Genomic DNA, 19863 nt, shown 5'->3' on the forward strand with positions numbered 1-19863 from the left:
TCCAATACAGTCTACAAGATAATCAACAGCATTTTCTAGGCTGAACCAGAAAATGGTCAGTCATTTGTTAAGGAACAAGGGTATCTCAACTGACTGGGACTTAAGCCATTGATGGCAGCACGCACTAGCATATCTTCCCCTCTCCGTAGCCCCACACTGTAAACACCCAGAGCTGTCCACGTGTACTTGGTACGTAGCATGTAGCAGAGCGAAAAACATAAAGAATACAACTCTGAACATATATGCAGGATGATCCCAGAAACCAAAACCCCAGTACAAATAGAAAAGAATGCCTTTCTTTTATGAACAAGCATAATTCATTCATTTCGATGTTCTTGTATTTTTAATGCCCTTTTTTGCTTTATCATTTTAGGACATATATTTAAAGGGTGAGTATATTTTATTGCTTCTATGAAGCCTGATCATGATAACTTCTTACGGAATTTTTATTCACAGCTTTGACTTTCTATAGGGAATCCACAGTAGGAAATTCTTGGTTTGCCATTTCTTAGAGTACAACACAGATAACACTAAAACTTGCAGACAACCTGCTAAAGAATGGCTCATGGGGACCAAAAATGAGATGAGCTGCTGGAAATCTAAAGGTATTACCTAGAAATGATGAGGATCTCAACCCTCTCACCAGGGAGCTTTCTCCCCTTGGCCAAGGGGTGTATCTTCTGTAGCCCCTGCACTTTGGGAACAGACGAAAACCTAGCCTGCATGGGAAGAGGAGTAGGAAGTAGGCAAAGAGAGAAGCTTATGGTTGGGACACTTTATTTAATACCAGGCTCCTAAAAACATACAATGCTTCTTCTCCCTTCCATAAAAAGAGAAAGCCTCTTGAATATTTCCCCTGTTCTTCTCCCTGTCACCATCAAAATGCAAATCTCAAAGAATTTACCAGGATCATGAGAATCGGGCATAAAACTCCAGTACCATCTCACAATTCAAAATTCTCAGCAGCACAACAGAACAGTGATGATACTGAAATGGCATGCTGTGCAATGTCGGGTTGTGCTGGAAATAATACACAACTCTTTTTTAGGAAATATGCCAGGACCAAACCTAATTCACACAGCCAGAACACTGGACAAAAGATCATAACATTTTATTTATGCTATTCTGTGAGGCTAATAATCTCTGGAATTAGAACTGTGTTGGAATCCCACCTTGGACTCTTAACAACTGCTAATACCTCAGACAAGTTACAGACCTACTCTGCTATTTAACTTCTAATTTGAAAAATTAGAATAATAGCTCCTAGACGTATTAGTGTGCAGATAGAGAAACTTCACATTAATATCTGGTACTCATAAAATGAATGGTAGATTATATTGTTATGTAACATACCAAATGTTAATAAATTACTTAAAGTGTTGAACTGTTGAATATCTGAACCATATCTCTATTATACAAGGGTTCTTGAACACTTGGAGAGTTTAAAAAAAGCAAGCCATATTCCCAATGTTCATCTTTGAGATTCTTCTTTTACTATTTTTCTACTGAGGAGAGACAGCGAGAGAGAGACAGAGAAGCATCAATGTGTTCTTCCACTTATGCATTCACTGGTTGATTCTTGCATGTGCCCCAATTGGGGATCAAATCCACAACCTTGGCATATCACTCTAAGCAACTGCTACCTGGCCAGGTATTACGGATTCTGAGTTAGTAGTCTAGGGTGGAGGCCATGAGTGTGGACCCTTTGCTAAGTTCTAAAGTTGTATCTGCTGATTAGCAAGGTTTGGGAACACTGGGATAAAGAATCCATGTGAAAACTAAGCAGCAAAATTTGGTTTTCAGATAGATGCAGAGTTCTAGCTAGTGATCTGAAGGTTTTATGTTAGATTTCAACCTCCCTTAATTCAGTGAGAAATGTAATTATATTAATGAATATAATTGCATAATTCTTCTCAAAATACTCATTTCTATTTAAGTCCTTGTCCATTGATATAATCATATTTCTTAATTGTGATGGCCTGAAGACCAGCATGCATGCCTCCCACTCACCTTGTGAAAGCCAGTCATCTTTTGAAGTTTCTAGAATAGCATGTACCCTCAAGCCCATCACTAGTACTATATTACTAGTGTTTTGCATGCTTTTCAAGTATAATTTTGACAAATAATAATATGAATTTTAAAATATTATCAGCTATCATTAGAACTCCTGGACATACAATGCCAGGGATCACGTCAGATCCAGTCTCTGTTTATATTCTGTTTCTACTTTTCATTACCTTCCTCATCCCTCCTTGGTTAAATGGTTTTTTCAAATTCTATTCCCTGGTTTTCCCAATTGCCTTTTCCATTTAAAAGATCCCCATCTTACTCGAAAATCTGGAATTAATAAACTTCTTTTATTCAGAATATCTCAAAGTGCTCTGTAGGCATTAAAATTCACAATACTCTAAAAGTGGTGATAGAGGAATAAGATAATCACTCTCTTAGGCACAGGTTCAGGTTGTCATTTCAGGTCCAAAGTTCCAAAACTGGATGTAAGATCCAAGCAGGTTATATTTATAAAAGTGATCAAATGTGACCATATGTACATACATGAGATGTCAAGTAATTACAATAAAAAAATTAGTTCAATGCATAAAAGAGAAGATGTTTATTTTAAATATCTCATTTCACCAAGGTCTTAAAATTTGGAAGAGCATTTGGGGCCCAAACATTTATGTTTCTAATTCCTGGTCTTTTTCCAATAAAGAATTGTTTTGGAAAATATGAGTAAGATCTATTTCGCAGCTCTCAAATATATAGTGAGCCAAAACAAAAAAAAAGTGAACATGGAATGTAATAGGATGATTCAAAGCATATTTTTAAAAATGACATTTTGAGTGAAGATTGTATCTCACAGGCAAATACTTCATGAGAAGCAGAGAATTTTTTTAAGGTGGGATTTGTAAGAGAGGAAGCTCACATTTGGAAGCACAACATATAAAGGAGAATAACAAGGCTGCTGTTATTCCAAATGGGGACTCAAGAAGATTTTTTTCATCCAGAAGTATTAGTATAATGGCAATTTATACTACCAGAAACATATTGCTCTCTATTTAGAATATTAATATTATCAGCAGTAGGTTGTTGTATCCAATAGAAAATTTCAGGAAGATTTACAGCAAATAAAGAAAGAAGATTTACACTTGAACAATTTTTTACCTAATAAAAAGCTCAGATCACTTCTTGAACAGAGAGCTCAAAGTTTTTAACTTAAAGAATCAACCCACAAACACACACACAGAAAACCACACACCCAAATATAAGGTCTACTTGACAATCATATGTAAACACCCAAGGATACTTAAGTGCCTCTTTTGGCTTCAATTCTCACTCATGATAAATGCCATATGATGTAAATTGCATGGAAGTCCAGTGGGTTTGAATTCCTTCCAAGTTGGTGCCCTCACAGTTGATCAAAGGTTAGGGAAACAATTTGATGTGATACTTTAAAAAAAACCTTTTATCCCAAGATTACTTTTTAACAGATTATAATGCATTATAAATGATAGATATGTATGTGTCTATGTGTATATACATATATACATATAAGGTCTGTCTGGAAAAGTCCAACCACTGTTAATATAGCAACAGTGAGAATGGTTTGCAAGACATTGACATAACCTGGCAGCCTAGGAGACTGGACTGGAATGTGCACATGTGTGAACAACGATGACTTCACTGTACTGGTCAGTGGGAGCGGAAGACTCTGTCGAGTGAGCATGTAATCTGTGTGGTGATCACATCCAAAATGACTGAGTGAGTAGAGCAATGAATCTGCATCAGATTCATGTTAAGCTTGAACATTCCTTCACAGAAATTATTTCAGTGATTCAAAAGACTGCAGCTATGGGAATCTGGTGATTGGCAGCTTCATCACGACAATGCACCCACTCATGGATGACATCTCGTGTGGAATTCTTTGGTGAAACATCAAATCACCCAGGTGACTCAGCCCCACCTATTACAGCCCAGATTTCTGGCACCCTGAGACTTCTGGCTTTTCCCAAAACTAAAATCACCTTTGACAGGAAAGAGATTTCAGACTGCTGACAAGATTCAGTAAAATACAACAGGGTAGCTGATGGCGATTGGGAGAACTGTGAGGTCCCAAGGTGCCTACACTGAAGGGGACTGAAGCGTCATTGTCCTATAGACAATGTTTCTTGTATCTTGCATCTTCTTCAATAAATGTCTCTATTTTTTGTATTACATGGCTGGATATTTTCTGGACAACCCCCCACACACTGGTATTTACCCTATTTTTAACACTCTTGATGCAACCAAATGAAGTATACAGCAAAGAGACCTAAGCTACAGAAAGACTAGAGAAGCTACTCTTAGTGGTTTTTAATTTTCTTCTTTTAAAATAATTAATATATATACATATATATAATGACTGAAAAGTACAATATATATAGAATAACAGAAAAACACCCATGTTTTTATCAATTGAAAATTGATAACTCATATATGCTTTTATCTTTTTCTCATATATGCTTTTATCTTTCCAACAAATACTACACATGAAGTTGAAGTCCTATTTGACCAATGCCCTTGCCCCTCCCTTGCTCTAGAGGCAACCACTAGCCTGAGTTTGATGGGCCACAGTCTGGCCCTCTGGGTTTCATGGCTCCAAATGTGGCCTTAAATTAGAGCCTTGGAGATCCTCCTCCACACAAATTGTGAAATTTTAGATCCCATAAAAGGGATGTGGGCCAGGCTCCTGTGCTTTATGGTGATTCTTCCTCACTGTTGGATGGAACTAACTCAGTCCCCCACTTTCTGTACGGCCCCACCCCCAGCTTCCCTGTTGGTCTCCCTCTGGTCTTCCACCTTAGTCAACTGACCTTCAACTTCTGAGCTGACACTGAAATCCCAGCCCTTTTTGCCCCAGTTGTTCTGGCTCGCCCTTAGGCTTGCAACTTAAGCTTCCACTCTGATGTGCTATCTCTCCCTTCTCTAGCCTCTGGCTATTTTCCTCCTTTTTTTTTTTCCTGAGAAGAATGGTTTATTGGGGCATTTGTAAAATGAATTCCCTATGAATTTTTTGTTTTTTATACATGGTAGGTAATTTTAATACACCTTCCCAGTCAATTCTTGACCTATTAGCCCATGTTATCCAAAACATTAAAATGGGTTTTAAAAAAGCTAAGCTTAAAAAGAAACAAAACATCTTAATGTTTTTTTAAAAGAGAAAAATATGTTATACAACTACTATAGATAATACCTTTCATTCATCAAATAAACATTTATGGAACATCACCATGTGCCAAGGACTTGGCAATGAATAAAACAAGCAAAAAGGAAAAAAAAATCCCATTGCTTTCCTTTTTGTAGAGAAATATAGAAAATAGATAAGTACGTAGATATATAGATACAAATCTATAGTTAGATAAAAATAGATATGTTAAAATATAGTTAAAATACATGTAAAAATAGAGGTACTGGGAGATAAAATATGTTAAAAATAGTTTAAAAGGAAATTGGAGTGCTGGGGTTGGAAAGATCTTTTCAGTTTTCAGATAAATTGATCAGGAAAGCCTAATTTGGAACAAGAATGAGCAAGACTAGCACTGATCTGATGGAAACTATTTCAGACATAACAAAAAGCAAGTGCTAAAGCCCTCAGACAGGAGCTTGACTGATGTGTTAGAAAGACAGTAAGTGGTGTGACTGAGGTAGACAGACCTAGCAGGAAAATAATGGGAGATAAAATCAAACAGTTAATATGGACAGACTCTATGGAGCATTTTAGACCACTATAGAGACTTTGACTTTCACTGTGAATGACGTGGGAAAGCAGTACAGCATCTTGGGCAGGGAAGACATATATGGTTTGCCTTTATGGTCACTCTGGCTGCTCTTCTGAGAGCAGACAATGGGAGGCAAGTACAGAGGCAGGAGACTGATTGTGCAGCTATGGCATCATCTGGGCAAGAGATGATGCCAGACCAGCTGGAAGCAGTAGAGATGATTAAAAAGACAGACTCCAGTGTATTTTGAAAATAGGACCAGCAAGATTTACTGGCAGATTACATGCCAGATGTAAGAAAAAGAGAGATCAAGGGTAAGTTTTTTTTACTTCAGCACCCTGAAAAAATGGCCCTGGCATTCAGTACGTCGGGGAAGATGGCAACAGCAGGAAGTGAGGTGAAGGAAATGGGGGACTCAACTCGGAATGTATGAATTTTGAAATGACAGACAACCAAGTGGAGATTTTATGTAGGTGGTTGGATATGAGTTGGAGGTTGGAGAGAAGGTTTGGTTTGGAAATTAGAAAGAGAAAGTTAATTTTTAAAAGGCATTTAAAATCAGAAGACTGGATGAAATTACAAGGGTAACAGAGATCCAAAAAGCAGCATTAGAAAGACTGAGCCCTGGGGCACTAGAGCATTCAGAAGTGAGAGGTGAGAAGGAAGAAGCCAAGGAATCTGAAGGGGAGTCTGAGCCAGGGAGAGAGAAGAAATCCAAAAGAAAGTGGTGTCCGAGAAGCCAAATAAAAGGAGGTGTTTAATAAAAGCAGGAAGTGATCCACTTTGTAAAACGTTACTGATAAATAAGATGACAACTGGAACTCTACCATTGGATTTAGCAACACGTTATTCATTAGTTACCTTGACAAAAAAAATTTAGTAAGCAGTAAGGTCAAAGGCCTGTTTGGAGAGAGTTCAAGAGAGAATGGGAGAAGTGGAGTAGACAGAGAAAGGAAGAGTATAGATTATCAGTTTTAGAATGTTTATCTATAAAGAGAAGTATATAAATGAGGAGGTCACTAAAGAGTAAAAATGAAGTCGAGGAGAAGCTTTCTTTCTTAATTGTGCAAATGTGAAAGTTCTCTTCTAACTGATTTCACAAAGGTGAGAGGGGGAAGGCCACCTGTGAGAGTGAGCAGTGAGGGTTGGTAAGGAGATCTTTTAAGTTTAGGAAGAGGATGAGGAATGTTGACTGGGCACAGTGAATGAACTTAAAGTGAGACCAGTCAACATGATTTTGGTTATTTTATGGCTGTGTAGGTACAGAACAGCCAAAGAGCTGAATTTTTCCAGGGCAGGGTTTTACCACATGAATAATGTATTTTGAGAGCAGAGCAAACTTGACAGTGCATGCGAGGAATGGTTATAGTGATGAACCATGGAATCTAAGTTGTGTAAGCAGTGGGGAATAATAGAGTTACAATACTAGAGGTGGTGGTTGGAGAATAGGATGTTGAAGGCTGGCTCTATTATGGGCAGAAGATTGTTGGTCATCATAAGGGCTAAGGTATGATCATGTGTGTAAGGACTGAGATAAAACAAAGGGCAAGATCTTTAGAAGAGATGAGGTTAAGGAATTGAGATGCCAACATATGAAAAAAAATCATCTACGTAGATATAGAAAATGAGCTTGGGGCTACCTCACAGAAGAGTGTGAGTGCCCTATGGATAAGTGACAAGGTTCAAGCACTGCATAGCATACTGATGACACAGACTCAAAGATAGGGGTTTGGGAGAGGAAGCTGAAAGACTGGTCTAGAACAATGTTTCCCATACAACTTTGTGCATTAATAGAAATGTCCATTATCTGTACCGCCCAGTACAGTACCACTAGCCACAAGTCACCTTTGAGCACCTTAAATGTGGCTAGTGGGACTGAGAAATTGAATTTTTAATGCAATCTAACTTTTAAAAATTATTTTTATTTTAATGTATTATTTTCATTACCATTTAGTCCCCTTGTTCACCCCTCCCCCACAATCACCATGCTGTTGTGCATGTCCATGAGTCCTTTTTCCTTTTTGTTCAGTCCCTTCACCTTCTAGCATCCTCCTACCCTTAGCTGTCACCCTGCTCTCTATCTATGAGTCTGTCTCTATTTTGCTTGTTAGTTCAGTTTGTTCATTAGACTCTACATATGAGTTAAATCACATGGTATTTGTCTTTCTCTGACCGGCTTATTTCACTCAGCATAATGTTCTCCAGAGTAAATCTATACCATCCATACTGACACAAAGGGTAAAATTTTCTTCTTTTATAGCTGGGTAGTATTCCATTGTATAAATGTCCCATAGTTGTTTTATCCGCTCATCTATTGATGGACACTTAGGCTGCTTCCATATCTTGGCAATTGTAAATAATACTGCAAAACACTAATTCAAAAGTACCCCTATATTCATTGCAATATTATTTAATTTTAACGCATCTACATTGAAACAGCCACATGTGGCTAGTGGCTATTGGACAGTTCAGCAATGAGAAGCAAGGAGGACATTTACCTTAGCATTAAGTTAACAGATCAGGGATAGCAAGAGGAAAGGGTTCATTCTTGGGAATCCCGTGCCAGAAGCCCTGTCTAAAGAGAGCTAGGTTTCAGTTAGAAAAAGGCTGAGGACATAGAAAATGCTTTGTTGGTGAGTAACTGTGAACTCCAGACAGCAGGGTAAAAGAATGTCAGGAATTTGGGAAGGGGGATAAATAAGTAAAGAGATGTATTCATCACTCTTTCTATGTGCATTAAATATAATTATTATGGTCTTTATACCTTTTGAGGACAAGGTTCATCTTTCATTTACTTATTGTCCCTTAGAGAAACTACCACAATGCCTTGCACAATGTTAGCAATTAATAGATACTTGTCAAGTAAATTAAAATATTAAATCTCTGGTAGATAAGGGTATTCTTATTGATGGCCTCTAAAATATAGAGTCTGGACAATATTTATGTTATACATTATACTCTATACTCATTGCCTAAGTGACCAGTGATAGGCTCTCAATAGTTCATCTAAGTTCACCTATGTCAATGGTTTCTATGTGCCAGTTACTATGCTTACAATATAATTTCATTTAATTCTCCTAGTAATCTTATGATAGGCATTACTACCCACATGTTACATGGGAGCTTAACAATGTAGCTACCCTACATAAAATCATATAGCTAGTAAGTATTGTATAAGAGCTAAGGTTAAAAGGAAGATTTTCTATTACACATAACTGCCTAATGTTTCATAGATAATTCGATGTTCCTATTTTTTGCATATTCTGTGGTTGGAGGGAAATGACAGAGTAAAGAAATAAATAAGAAGATCATTTTTGTTCTGACCATAGTTGGCCTTTACAATCATAGTAGTGATGAAATACAAATAAATACATATTGCTCTTGTTTAGTGTAGAAAAAGTAAAAAGAGGTTTAGTGATTCAGACAAGTCAATCAAATATAATCAGTTTTCAATAGTAGAAGGATAAGTATCACTATATTTGCTCAAATAACTGAGTAATAATGTAAAAGAAATCAAATGTCAGATTAATTTCATGTCAGTAAAAACCATTGCATGAACATCAGATCTTATAGTTCCATTTTGCAAACACTTCTAGGTGCATATTTTCTTTATGTAAGAAATTTTAAAATTACAAAGAAACTTTAGAAGTAAACACTGAGTACCAACTCTATTTTCCTAACATTGGGATGATGACTTTTGGCACAATTTGCCACAGGAAACTGAAATTCAGCAACTTTTTCTAGGTCAGAAATTAGTCTCAGAGTCAGAACTGAAACTTGAAATCTATAATCCAAAAGTCACTTCCATGAACATACCATTTAGCAAATCTTAATGCAGAAGAATTAAAGAGCACACATGTTCAAGGACTTGTCAATTTGACATTTTTGATAATGTTATTGCATTTGAGAAGTTATTAATTATAATTTGTTTCACTGAGACACTTTTTGGCAATCTACAAAGTTCTGGGGAATGAGAGAATGATTTCCTGCAAAAAACTTGTTACTCTTCAGCATACCCTGAGGCCTGGCACATAAGAGGCACTAGTTGATGAAATGGATGAGAAAATTAGAAAGATGCTGATCACTGGGTTTGGTAACATGGAACGAAGGTTTCTGTTCCTGTTTTGCCAATTACCTTGTTAAACTTTCTGTCCTTTTGCTTCCTGCTATTTCTTTTCATTTCACCTTCTGCAAAAAAAAAGGGTGACAGACAGATGGTCCTTTTTGGTTCCAAAGTCCTGTAACTTTAAGTATCGCCTTTGATTCTACATGCTGGCTGGATAGTTAAGAAACTTAAAGACCCTCAATCTGGACTTCAAAGATACAGAAGATGAAGATCTCTTTGGTTGGAGACTTATTGACACAAAAATCTCACTTAACAACAGAAATTATACCCAACGTTCCTGAGTTTAATCTGCAATCAGGATGTTTACCCAAATTGACTATTTGGGAGAATCTAAGGAAATTCTTTTGGGGTTTTTTTTTCTATTTCAAGTTTCACCTCTAGCTCAAGAATAAGGGTAGAGTGAGAGATATGAACATATAAAACCTAAAATGACTAAAATTTAATTCCAAAGTAATTTATTTCTAAGGCAGTCATAGTTTTTCTCCCTACTGTGCTGTTTTTGTGATGTGTATAATTTCCTTAGCCTCCACCTATGGTATCGTTTTTTTCATAGCAATTACTATTTTTTTTAATCCTCACCCAAGGACATTTTTTTCATTGCTTTTAGATAGAAAGGAATGGAGAGGAAAAGAGAGAAATGTCAATGAGAGAGAGAAATGTCAATGAGAGAGGAACACCAATCACTTGCCTTCTTGCATGCACCTGGACTGGGAATCCTGTGGACTTAATTCTGGGAAACAAACCTGCAATGCAGGAGGTGCCCTTACTGGGAATCAAACCCACATCCTTCTGGTTTCAGGATGACGCTCCAACCAAGTGAGCCACGCCAGCCAGGGAGACAATTCCTTTGATTCATTACTGCCATGCTTCTCCACCTGCCCCACCCCAGGAAGGCCAGCTGGCCACACGGGCAGGTCTCTTCTAGTCACTCACTATTTATTATTTCTTAATCTGTTCTTCATTAAACACCATCTTTTATTTACCTGTTTATTGTTTTCTTGTCTCTCCCTTCCCTTAAATGAAGCCTGCCAAAGCTTGAAGTCTCTGCGTGGCTTCATTCCCTGCTGCATTTCCACACTAAGATAAGCACCTACCTACTAGTAGGTCTAAAGAAATATTTTATTGCATGAGTGAGAATGAATGAATTTCTCAAGAGAAGCAACTTTATTTATCTGTGGATTCTGCTGCCAAGAATAGTAACATGACAGATGACACAGGGCAGGTACCCAATAAATGCCTGTCATCTAGAAGAGCCATAACAGGAAATAATCCTCAGAGTAACTTTGGATAAAGATAAGCATACATGTTCACTAAATAAATAATAAAATGTTATTTTGAATGTTTAAAAATTATTTTCTAACAAAAACAACTGGTTTTTATTGAACTAAAATATGAGGCAGTAACCCCCCAAAATGGAATTTATTTATAAAAATTTGTATATTTATTTTTACATGTTTAAACTTCAGTCGCCTTCAGAGTACTCTCCATTTGATGTAATACCCCTATTGAGATGTTTTTTCCACTGCTCAGAACAGTTTTTGAAGTCACTGATTTTGATGCCTTTTAGTCAGTCTGCTGTTTTTTGTTTCACCTCTTCCACATCGGCAAAACATTTCCCTTTGAAGACTTGTTTTCATCTGGGGAAACAAAGTTGCCTGGGATGAGATAGGGGGAATAGGGAGGATGGGTCATGGGAGTGTGCCATTTTTGGTAAAAAATTGCTGAACAATCAGCATGGAATAGGCAGGTGGGTTCATAAACCACCCATCATGAAATGGGCAAATGTACTGAAAGAGTTTATAAAAAATTCACTGTAGCCAAACACAGCCTCTCACACCACCACCAGCTGGCACACTGATACAGACAGGTTCATAGAACACTAACCTAGTAGGGGAAGCCTGTAGTACAAGGGGCCTGCCCTCCAGAAGATAATTCTGGGTTTTTTGGGGTCCCCTTGTACTTTTGAAGTGAGGAAGAGCTAAGAGAAAAAAAAGTTAAGTCCCCATTATTACTTCTGTAATACAAAACTATTTTGCATGTGGTAAAACACAAACTGCATTTACAGCTTTTCTTGAGTGTCACTCTTTTAGCTTTTGTTACAATTATAACTTTTATTTATTGCGCATAAAATATGTGCTGGATACCACTAGGCACTTTACATATATAGAACTGTCTCATTTAATCATAAAAGCCTATAGGATAGATATAATTAATATCAATATGCAGCTCAAACAAGTAACATGGTCAAGGTCACAGAGGTAGGGTGAGCTTGGATTCCAACTCAGGTCCCTTCATGCCACAGGGTCACTCACCAGCACAAGGTTAATGCTTCGAAGAGTCCAATCCTAGAGTTCTGTATACCCCACGCAACCTGACTTCTGCAGTTTTTTTTAAAAGCTCTGTTTCATCTCCATACCATTAAGCAGATGAATGGCTAAACTGGGCATAAAGCAATCTAAAGGGGGAAATTCCAAGGGAGCACAGAGACAGTTTTTATTTGGCAATCACTGCTGCTTCCTCTTCTGTATGCTGTTCCAAGTTCAGTGTTTCAAGGACTCAACCCTCCTCCTTGGCTTCCAAAGGTCTTTCTGCACAATCACCCATTCTCATGATTCCAACTTCTCCCTCTATGTTACCAGTGACCCCGGGCCCCAGCCTCCACACCCCATTGCTGAAACCCTATTCCAACTTTATAAGCCCCAAAGCAGGCTCAAAGTTGAACCTGACATCCTCACCTGCCATAGTTCCTATTTTTTCATACTTTGGCCCATGACATTACTGTACAATCAGTCATTGAAGCTAAAAACTTAGTTCTTGACTCCTTCTTATCCTTATGTTATTACACCCATTCCACTTCCTAGATATTTCATTCATTGACTCAGAAACGTAACATATTTATGGGGAATTCACTCTGTTCAAGATGCTGCCCTGGTCATTTCCGCCTGCCCTCTGTTCCATCTCCACTATCCCCGCTCAGATCGAGTCTTTCATCATCTCCTCTTTGAGTTTTCAAAATACCAACCTAGCTTGTGTGCAAGATTCCACCCCTGGGGGCCCCCATGCATATTTTCCACTATCATAAGAACTATCTTTCTAAGACACAGATCTGGTATTCTAACTATTGGCTTGAAAACATTCCTTTCTCCCTCAGAGTCCATAAAGGTTATATCTTACAACAGCATTCAAAGTTCATTCCCTTTGGTTCTAAACTTCTTCCCTGGCTCATCTTCTGTCCCCCACCCGCCTACATGCAAGGTTCTCTAAAAGGTCACTGCTTCCCCCCAAAATACCATGCACTCGTCTGTATGTTTCTTTGCAAATGTTGTAATCTCTAGTAGCAATTCCTTTTCCTTTTCCCTTTGCCTTAAAACTTCAAGATTCATTTCAAACACTGTCTTCACTGTGAAGGCTTCTCAGATACACCTAGGAGGACTGGATCACTCCCTCCATTAAATTGTCAAAATGAAGGGTGCATCACTACATCACTTATTAGTGAAAGAGCGAATATACAAACAAACTATGCATAAAAACAGAACTTGGGCCTGCAACCCAGCCAGAAAACCAACTCCCTTATGTACATTGAGTGGTCCTGCCATACATTGGACTCACAGGACATTTCCCATACAGTCCAGAAAATGAAACAATTATTTCTCTAACAACCAGCCTAAAATGGCCCCTGGACTTGATTAATAACTGATGACTTCTTTAATTTTCATTCCCAATTTCAGGCCAAGCAGAGAAAGCCCAAATTGCAACCCTAAACAATTACATAGGATGCTCTGCTTGTTTGCCAGCCTACAGCTTCCCCATGCCAACGGCCTCCAATCAGGACATTCTTGAAGATGTCTCCTTTCCACTATAAAGCTTTCTCACTCTTTTGCCCATCTTTGAGTCTCTTCCAAAATGCATTAGACTCCTTTCATATATAGCAAGCTCTGAATAGCCTTCACTTTTCTCATTTGGTGGCTCTTCATTTGTTTCTCCCTTGCCTAGCCAAGACCTGCCACATAAAATGACTCAATAGATCATTTGGATTATTTTTGTTGTTGTTGTTCTTGTGGTGGCTCTTGTTTGGTAGCTATTGCCACCACAGGGCACTTTTTACAATCACCCAACTTTATCATCGTAGATTTTTTAGCAATATTTCCTTATTATCCAGTTAGAGCCTGCAGGATCTGACTGTGATGTCCCCTTTTTAATTCCACACAATGGAAATTTGTGTCTTCCCTCTTTTAACTAGAAATTTACCTAGCTTCTTTCAACTTCACTAGATATTTACCAATTTTATTGATGTTGTGAAAGGCCCAGGTTTGGGTTTCATGAATTTATATTTGTTTTGTGTTTTTAGTTTCCGCTCTTACCTTTTTTTTCCTTCTTTTTCTCCCATTTACTTTGGTTTACTACTACTTTTCCTAGCTTCTTATAGTGGAGACTCTAATAAAGTTAGATCATTTACTGTTGATGTTTCTTTTTTCCTGATGTTGCATTTAGAGCATTTGGAGGCTCATTTTCAAGTTTTTTTTTTGGGAAGGTCCAGAAGAGCATTTGCTCCGGGAATAATTTAGCCTGCTAGTAAAGTGCAGCCCTTCTGGAGCCTTTGTGGCATTCTGTAAGTGGTCAGTGAGGGCTCTCCATGTCTCCTGGTGGTTAATGCAAATTATTCCCAGGCTTGTGTGAGTTGTGCAAATCTGTTCAGCTCACAACTTCCTAGTGTTCTTTGCTGAACATGATAGATTTTTTACTCTATTTATACATGTCTTAATATTTTTCAAAGACTCACAGGGTCCCCGACGCCTATTTCTGGAGCTCCTTTTTTGTGTAGCTCCGTACTCTGGAGAGCTCTACATCACCCCAGACACTCTACACATCAAGCTCTACCTCCTTTATCATGTAAGACAACTGTTCATTGCTTGCAATGTCCCCTCCTGCTCCATAGCATGGACTGTGCCTCAAGGAAGAAATCCTATGCAATTGTAGGACTCCCCTCATTTGTTTCCTTTCCCTTAGGAAAGTTCTAAAGTCTGAAAAAAAGTTGCTTTATCATGTTTTGTCCAATTTTACAACTGACTGAGGCAGGCTGGTAAACCCAGTCCCTTTTACTCATGGGCTGTAAACCCTGCCTTCACTCTTGACCCGACCAACAGCATTCCCCTATGCTGCTTCCAGAAGGGTCATTATAAAATGTAAATTTAAGTATCTCACTTTCCCATTTAAAGTTTTCAATAGTCCCATAGCCTTGCAATATTGTGTTGGATAAATGCCAATACTGTAATATGACATGCATAGTATTTATGTTTTAAACCTGCTTTATCTCTTACCATGCACCCACCTCCCTTCTTCCCCCAGACCTTAAACTTCAACCACATTTGTAATTCTTCAAATTCTCACACTTCTTTTTGTAGTCAAGAAGTCAGAAGTCAGCAAACACATTCTGCAAAGGTCCAGATGTAAGTACTATAGAACTGAAAGTTATACATAGTCTCTTTCCCATTTTTTTAAACAACACTTTAAAAGTGTGAAAATCATTCTTAATTTGCCAAACTCTATTCTATAGTTACACAGACCTGGCTTTGAATCTTGACTCAATCTTATGAGCAGTGCAAAATGTGGCCACTTACCAAACTTCTCTCATTTGCCATATGAGAAGAATAATAATACTTATATTCCAGTGATATTATAAGGGTTAAGTAAACTTATGTATCTTAAGGGTAAAACAGTGCCTATAGTGGTAATAGTATCTAGTAGCTACCGAATACTTGTTATGTGTTAAGCACTGTCCCAAGGCTTTTATATTATTAAATCATTTAATCATCACTACAGTTCTGAGATTGGTATGATAATTATCTCCATTTTATATATGGAAAACAAAGGCGAAAATTAACTAGCACAATGACAATTAATACATTGTAAGAATGGCATACAAACCTAATTCATTTTATCTGCTAACCCTCTGGTAATCAGTTGCCAATATAAGTAAACATTGTTTTTGGAAATCTCTTAATTCTTATGTCTCATGATTATATATGCGAGGACTTTCAGTTTCTCTGACCTTCCTTCAAAGATCCTTCCTGTTATTTAATGACAGAGAAGTAGCATGGTTTAGTAGAATGGCCACTGACTGTGTATGATTTTGTGTCTCCTGGGTTCTGGCTAGCCATTCTGTAGTTGTAAAAAAATAAAGCATTTCACGTCTATGAACTTTCATTTTCAGAAATCAGTATGTGTGTGCTACAAATTTTTATTATTTTTCATTTATTGATTTTTAGAAAAGAAGGGAGAGAGAGAGACAGAGACAGAAATAGAGATATTGATTTGTTGTTCCACTTACCGACGCATTTATTGGCTGATCCTTGTATGTGCCCTGACCAGGGATCAAACCTACAACTTTGGCGTATTGGGATGGCACTCTAACCAACTGACCGGGGCTGGATTTTCAACAATAAACATGGATGCAATATGACCTAATGAAACACAATACAGATGTAGTCATTAGAAGCATTATAAAGCAATTAGGAAAACCATGTAATCTATTCCATACATCTACAGCTTTAATGCTAGTCACTGATCTCTTTTATGTATTTCTATTAAAAATTTTATATTTAAAAAATAAGACTATTTGGTGAAATCTGAGGCACACTTGGAACACATTTAATTCTGGGTTTGGTTCTAAATCTCGGCACAAAGTTTAGCAGACTTATAAGCAACCGAGATTTACACAGAGAAGGGTCGCCAGAGTTGGCTCAGATTTGGTAATGCAGCCAGAAATCACAAGTTAACTTCAGATAATTGACGTTGAAAATATCAGAAAATGTGTTCTTGAGTCAATCAATACATTTTGAAATAAGCTCCATGCTGAGGCAGATGATTCAGGTACTAGGTTTGTACCACAAAAATATAAACAAAAACATATTCTTTATCCTCATAAAAGGGCCTGTGAAATTCTTCTAAACTTGACTTCATCTGCAGCAGATGCCACTAAAATTTTTTGAAATCTATCATTTTCTTGAAACTGAGGGAAATTCACCAATAATAATAAATGTAATCTCTAATTAACCTCTGCTTAACATATATAAATATATATACTTACATACATAGAATATATAATATGCATATTACATATATTTTCTGTAGTACATATTGCTAATTTGAGCTGAATACAAGTGATTTCTACAACAAATCTTTAATATTTTATATTGGCAATCATTTTTCTTATAGCTGCAAGTTAATCATATCCAGTTATCTTGTGACATTTAGAAAATATAGTATTCTGAGCTACTGAATTGCCTATAAGTTGGGTCACTGTCTTCAAACTTTAAAAGTCCTTCCTATTTTTGGAAGCAGTCTAATAACCCTAGTCATTATGTGTATAAGACCACATTAGGGCTGAACTCCAAGTTGTGATCACTAAAATCATTCATGTGATGGAAATTGCCCACTCCGATCCCTGAGATGATTTAACTAACAAAATTCACAGAACAAATGCCATTGACAGATGAACAAAGGAAGTGAAACAAAATTTTTCTTTGAAAGTTACTTCTGACTATAAAATTAATACAAGTTTACTGTAGAAAATTTGAGACATAAAATATAAGGATAATAATAAAACAATATAAATAGCATAGATGCCATAATATTAATATTTTGATGTATATTCATATAGTGCCATGTACTTCCATTGCCAATCTCCTTTTTGAAAAAGTTGTTAAAATAATTTTTTAAAGAAATCTTTCCATTGTAAATGCCATCCCTGACTCTAGCAAGTGACCTCGGTTTTCCAATGTGTAGGACAAGCTTTGCAATTTGCTTTTGGAAATGTCGTTAGGTCTTGAGAATTCATGTGTATACTTGCTAATTCTTCTTTTTTCTTTTAATGACTATTTCTGTAGTTCTCATGTGCCAGACAGATGCTCCTGCAGTCTACCCATGTGGGTCCTTCCATCGATAACATTCTGTTAATCTGTCCTTTGCCATGAAATGTATTCTAATTCTTCGTCATTATTTGCACATTCAAAATACCATATACTAACCAAAGTAGCAATTTATGTTTACAGTTGAGATATTTATAACATTCTCACATTGGCATTATAAAAAAATGCAATTCTTAGTTGTAGTTCAACTTTCATTTTATTTCTTGTTATCACCCTTCTCACTTCCTAGTGGAATGTTAATGAGCAGTAAAACAGGCAGAAGACAGAGAAAGAAAAGCGAAGAACATTGGAAGGGTACCATGCACAATGCATCAATGAGTAAAATATACTTTGGCTTTTATTCCAAGCTATCATCATTTGTATTTGCAGCAGGTGAACTTGATTTTTTTCGATTTGAGTTGGTGGCCTATAAATACTATTTATAAATCTATAGGCCAACTTTTCCTAATTGCCATTACATTTATGACATTCCTAAGTGTCACTGTAAGTGAAACATTATAAGTGAAAGCAAGGGCCCCCATGTAGGCAGACAAGAAATAGTTTGAATTTTGTTTTTTTTTAGTATAGGCAACCTATCTTGTAATGCATGTTGGTTTTAATTCTCCCATTGGGGCAGAGAACATAATTATTGAGTGAAGGCTTCTAACTAAGGAGGAAGAAAATTCTGGCATGGCTTTCAGAATTGGAAAATGGTCTCTTCCCACCAAAAGTCAAGGATGGCACTTGGTAGTACTTATTACCCCTATTCCATAAATGAGAAAACTGAGAACAAAATAGAAATATCTGAACCTGAAACAAAATGGGTAAAACAGTGCTTCGCACAGTATATATACTTTAATACAGTGCAAGGCATTAAAACAACCAATTCAATCAAAATTAAAATATAAAAAGAATCAAACCATAATAGTACTAAAGGAAACAATAGGAAAATTCTTAATAACCTCAGAGTGGGAAGACCATCTAAGAATGACAGACCCAGAAACTATAAGAGATAAAAAAAACCCTGATGAATGTGATCATGTAAAGATATATTTAAAAATGACTACATTGTAATAAAAAAGAAAAGCCAAAAAAACAAATGACACACTAGGAATAAATATGTGCCACTCACATTCCAGAAAAGAGCTAATTTCTTCAATCTGTGAAGAACTCCTGCTAATTAATGAGGAAAAGACAACCCAAATATAAAAGTGGTCAAAAATAAAAAACAAATAGTTCATAGTAAAGTAAATAAAAAGAGCCCCGACCTCATTCACAATAAGATAACTATAAATTAAAAGTACAATTCCAAACCATTTGTACCTACAAAACTGGCAAATATCAAAGAGTGGATAACCTATTGTATTGCCAAGAGTATGGAGAAGCAGACACTCGTATTCTTGTGGCGGGAACAACTGGGAAAGCCCCTTTGGAGGGGAACTGGTCAGTATGTGTCAGTATTTAAAATGTACAGAATTCTAACCTAGGTGAGAAACAATGAGCATGCAGAGGTATTCGCTGCAGCTTTGGCAGTAGTAACAAGAGACGGGGAACAACATAGGCAGGTAAGTGCTCAGACAACTATAATGCAATACTAAGCAGCCACTGAAAACTGAAACAAGCCTACATGTGCTACCAGAGAAGTCGTTGAACAAATACTGCTAGTTGGAAAAGAAGCAAAGTATATACTTCCAGCCAAGATGGAGGTATAGGTGGAAACACTGTGCCTCCTCACACAACCAAGTTTAAAGACAACAAAGTTTTAGTAACAAAAATGCAGCCAAAACACAGAAAATTGAACTGTATGGAAGTCCAACAACAACGAACAACTCAGCCAGACTGGTAAGATGGGCAGAGTCAGTGGCTGGTGGAGTGGGGTGGGCAGGAAAGATGAGCCAGACCACCCCAGGAGCACAAGGGGCGGATGGCCCATCCCAAGTGTGGGGTTGTGATGGGTGGACCCAGTGAGGGCTCAGGGTGGCTGGCTGACCTTGGTCACACATTCGCGCACAGATAAACCAACCAAAGGAGCAAACAGTGAGATAGACCACGCAGGCTAGGGCCCCAACGACGG

The 19863-nt window shown here is 37.3% G+C and overlaps 1 long non-coding RNA gene across 3 annotated transcripts in view; it reads right to left on the reverse strand.

The window, feature by feature from the left end:
• Positions 1–19863, reverse strand: part of LOC119052786 (uncharacterized) — a 91691-nt gene that overhangs the window by 58875 nt on the left and 12953 nt on the right. For all 3 annotated transcript variants that reach the window (XR_005083194.2, XR_008391507.1, XR_008391508.1), the window contains exon 4: positions 16211–16343. This is a non-coding gene — a long non-coding RNA (uncharacterized LOC119052786). The remainder of the gene's footprint in view (positions 1–16210; positions 16344–19863) is intronic.

Source organism: Artibeus jamaicensis, unplaced genomic scaffold (assembly GCF_021234435.1).
Source record: "Artibeus jamaicensis isolate MK-2021 breed Jamaican fruit bat unplaced genomic scaffold, CSHL_Jam_final contig_387, whole genome shotgun sequence".
Lineage (NCBI taxonomy): Eukaryota > Metazoa > Chordata > Mammalia > Chiroptera > Phyllostomidae > Artibeus > Artibeus jamaicensis.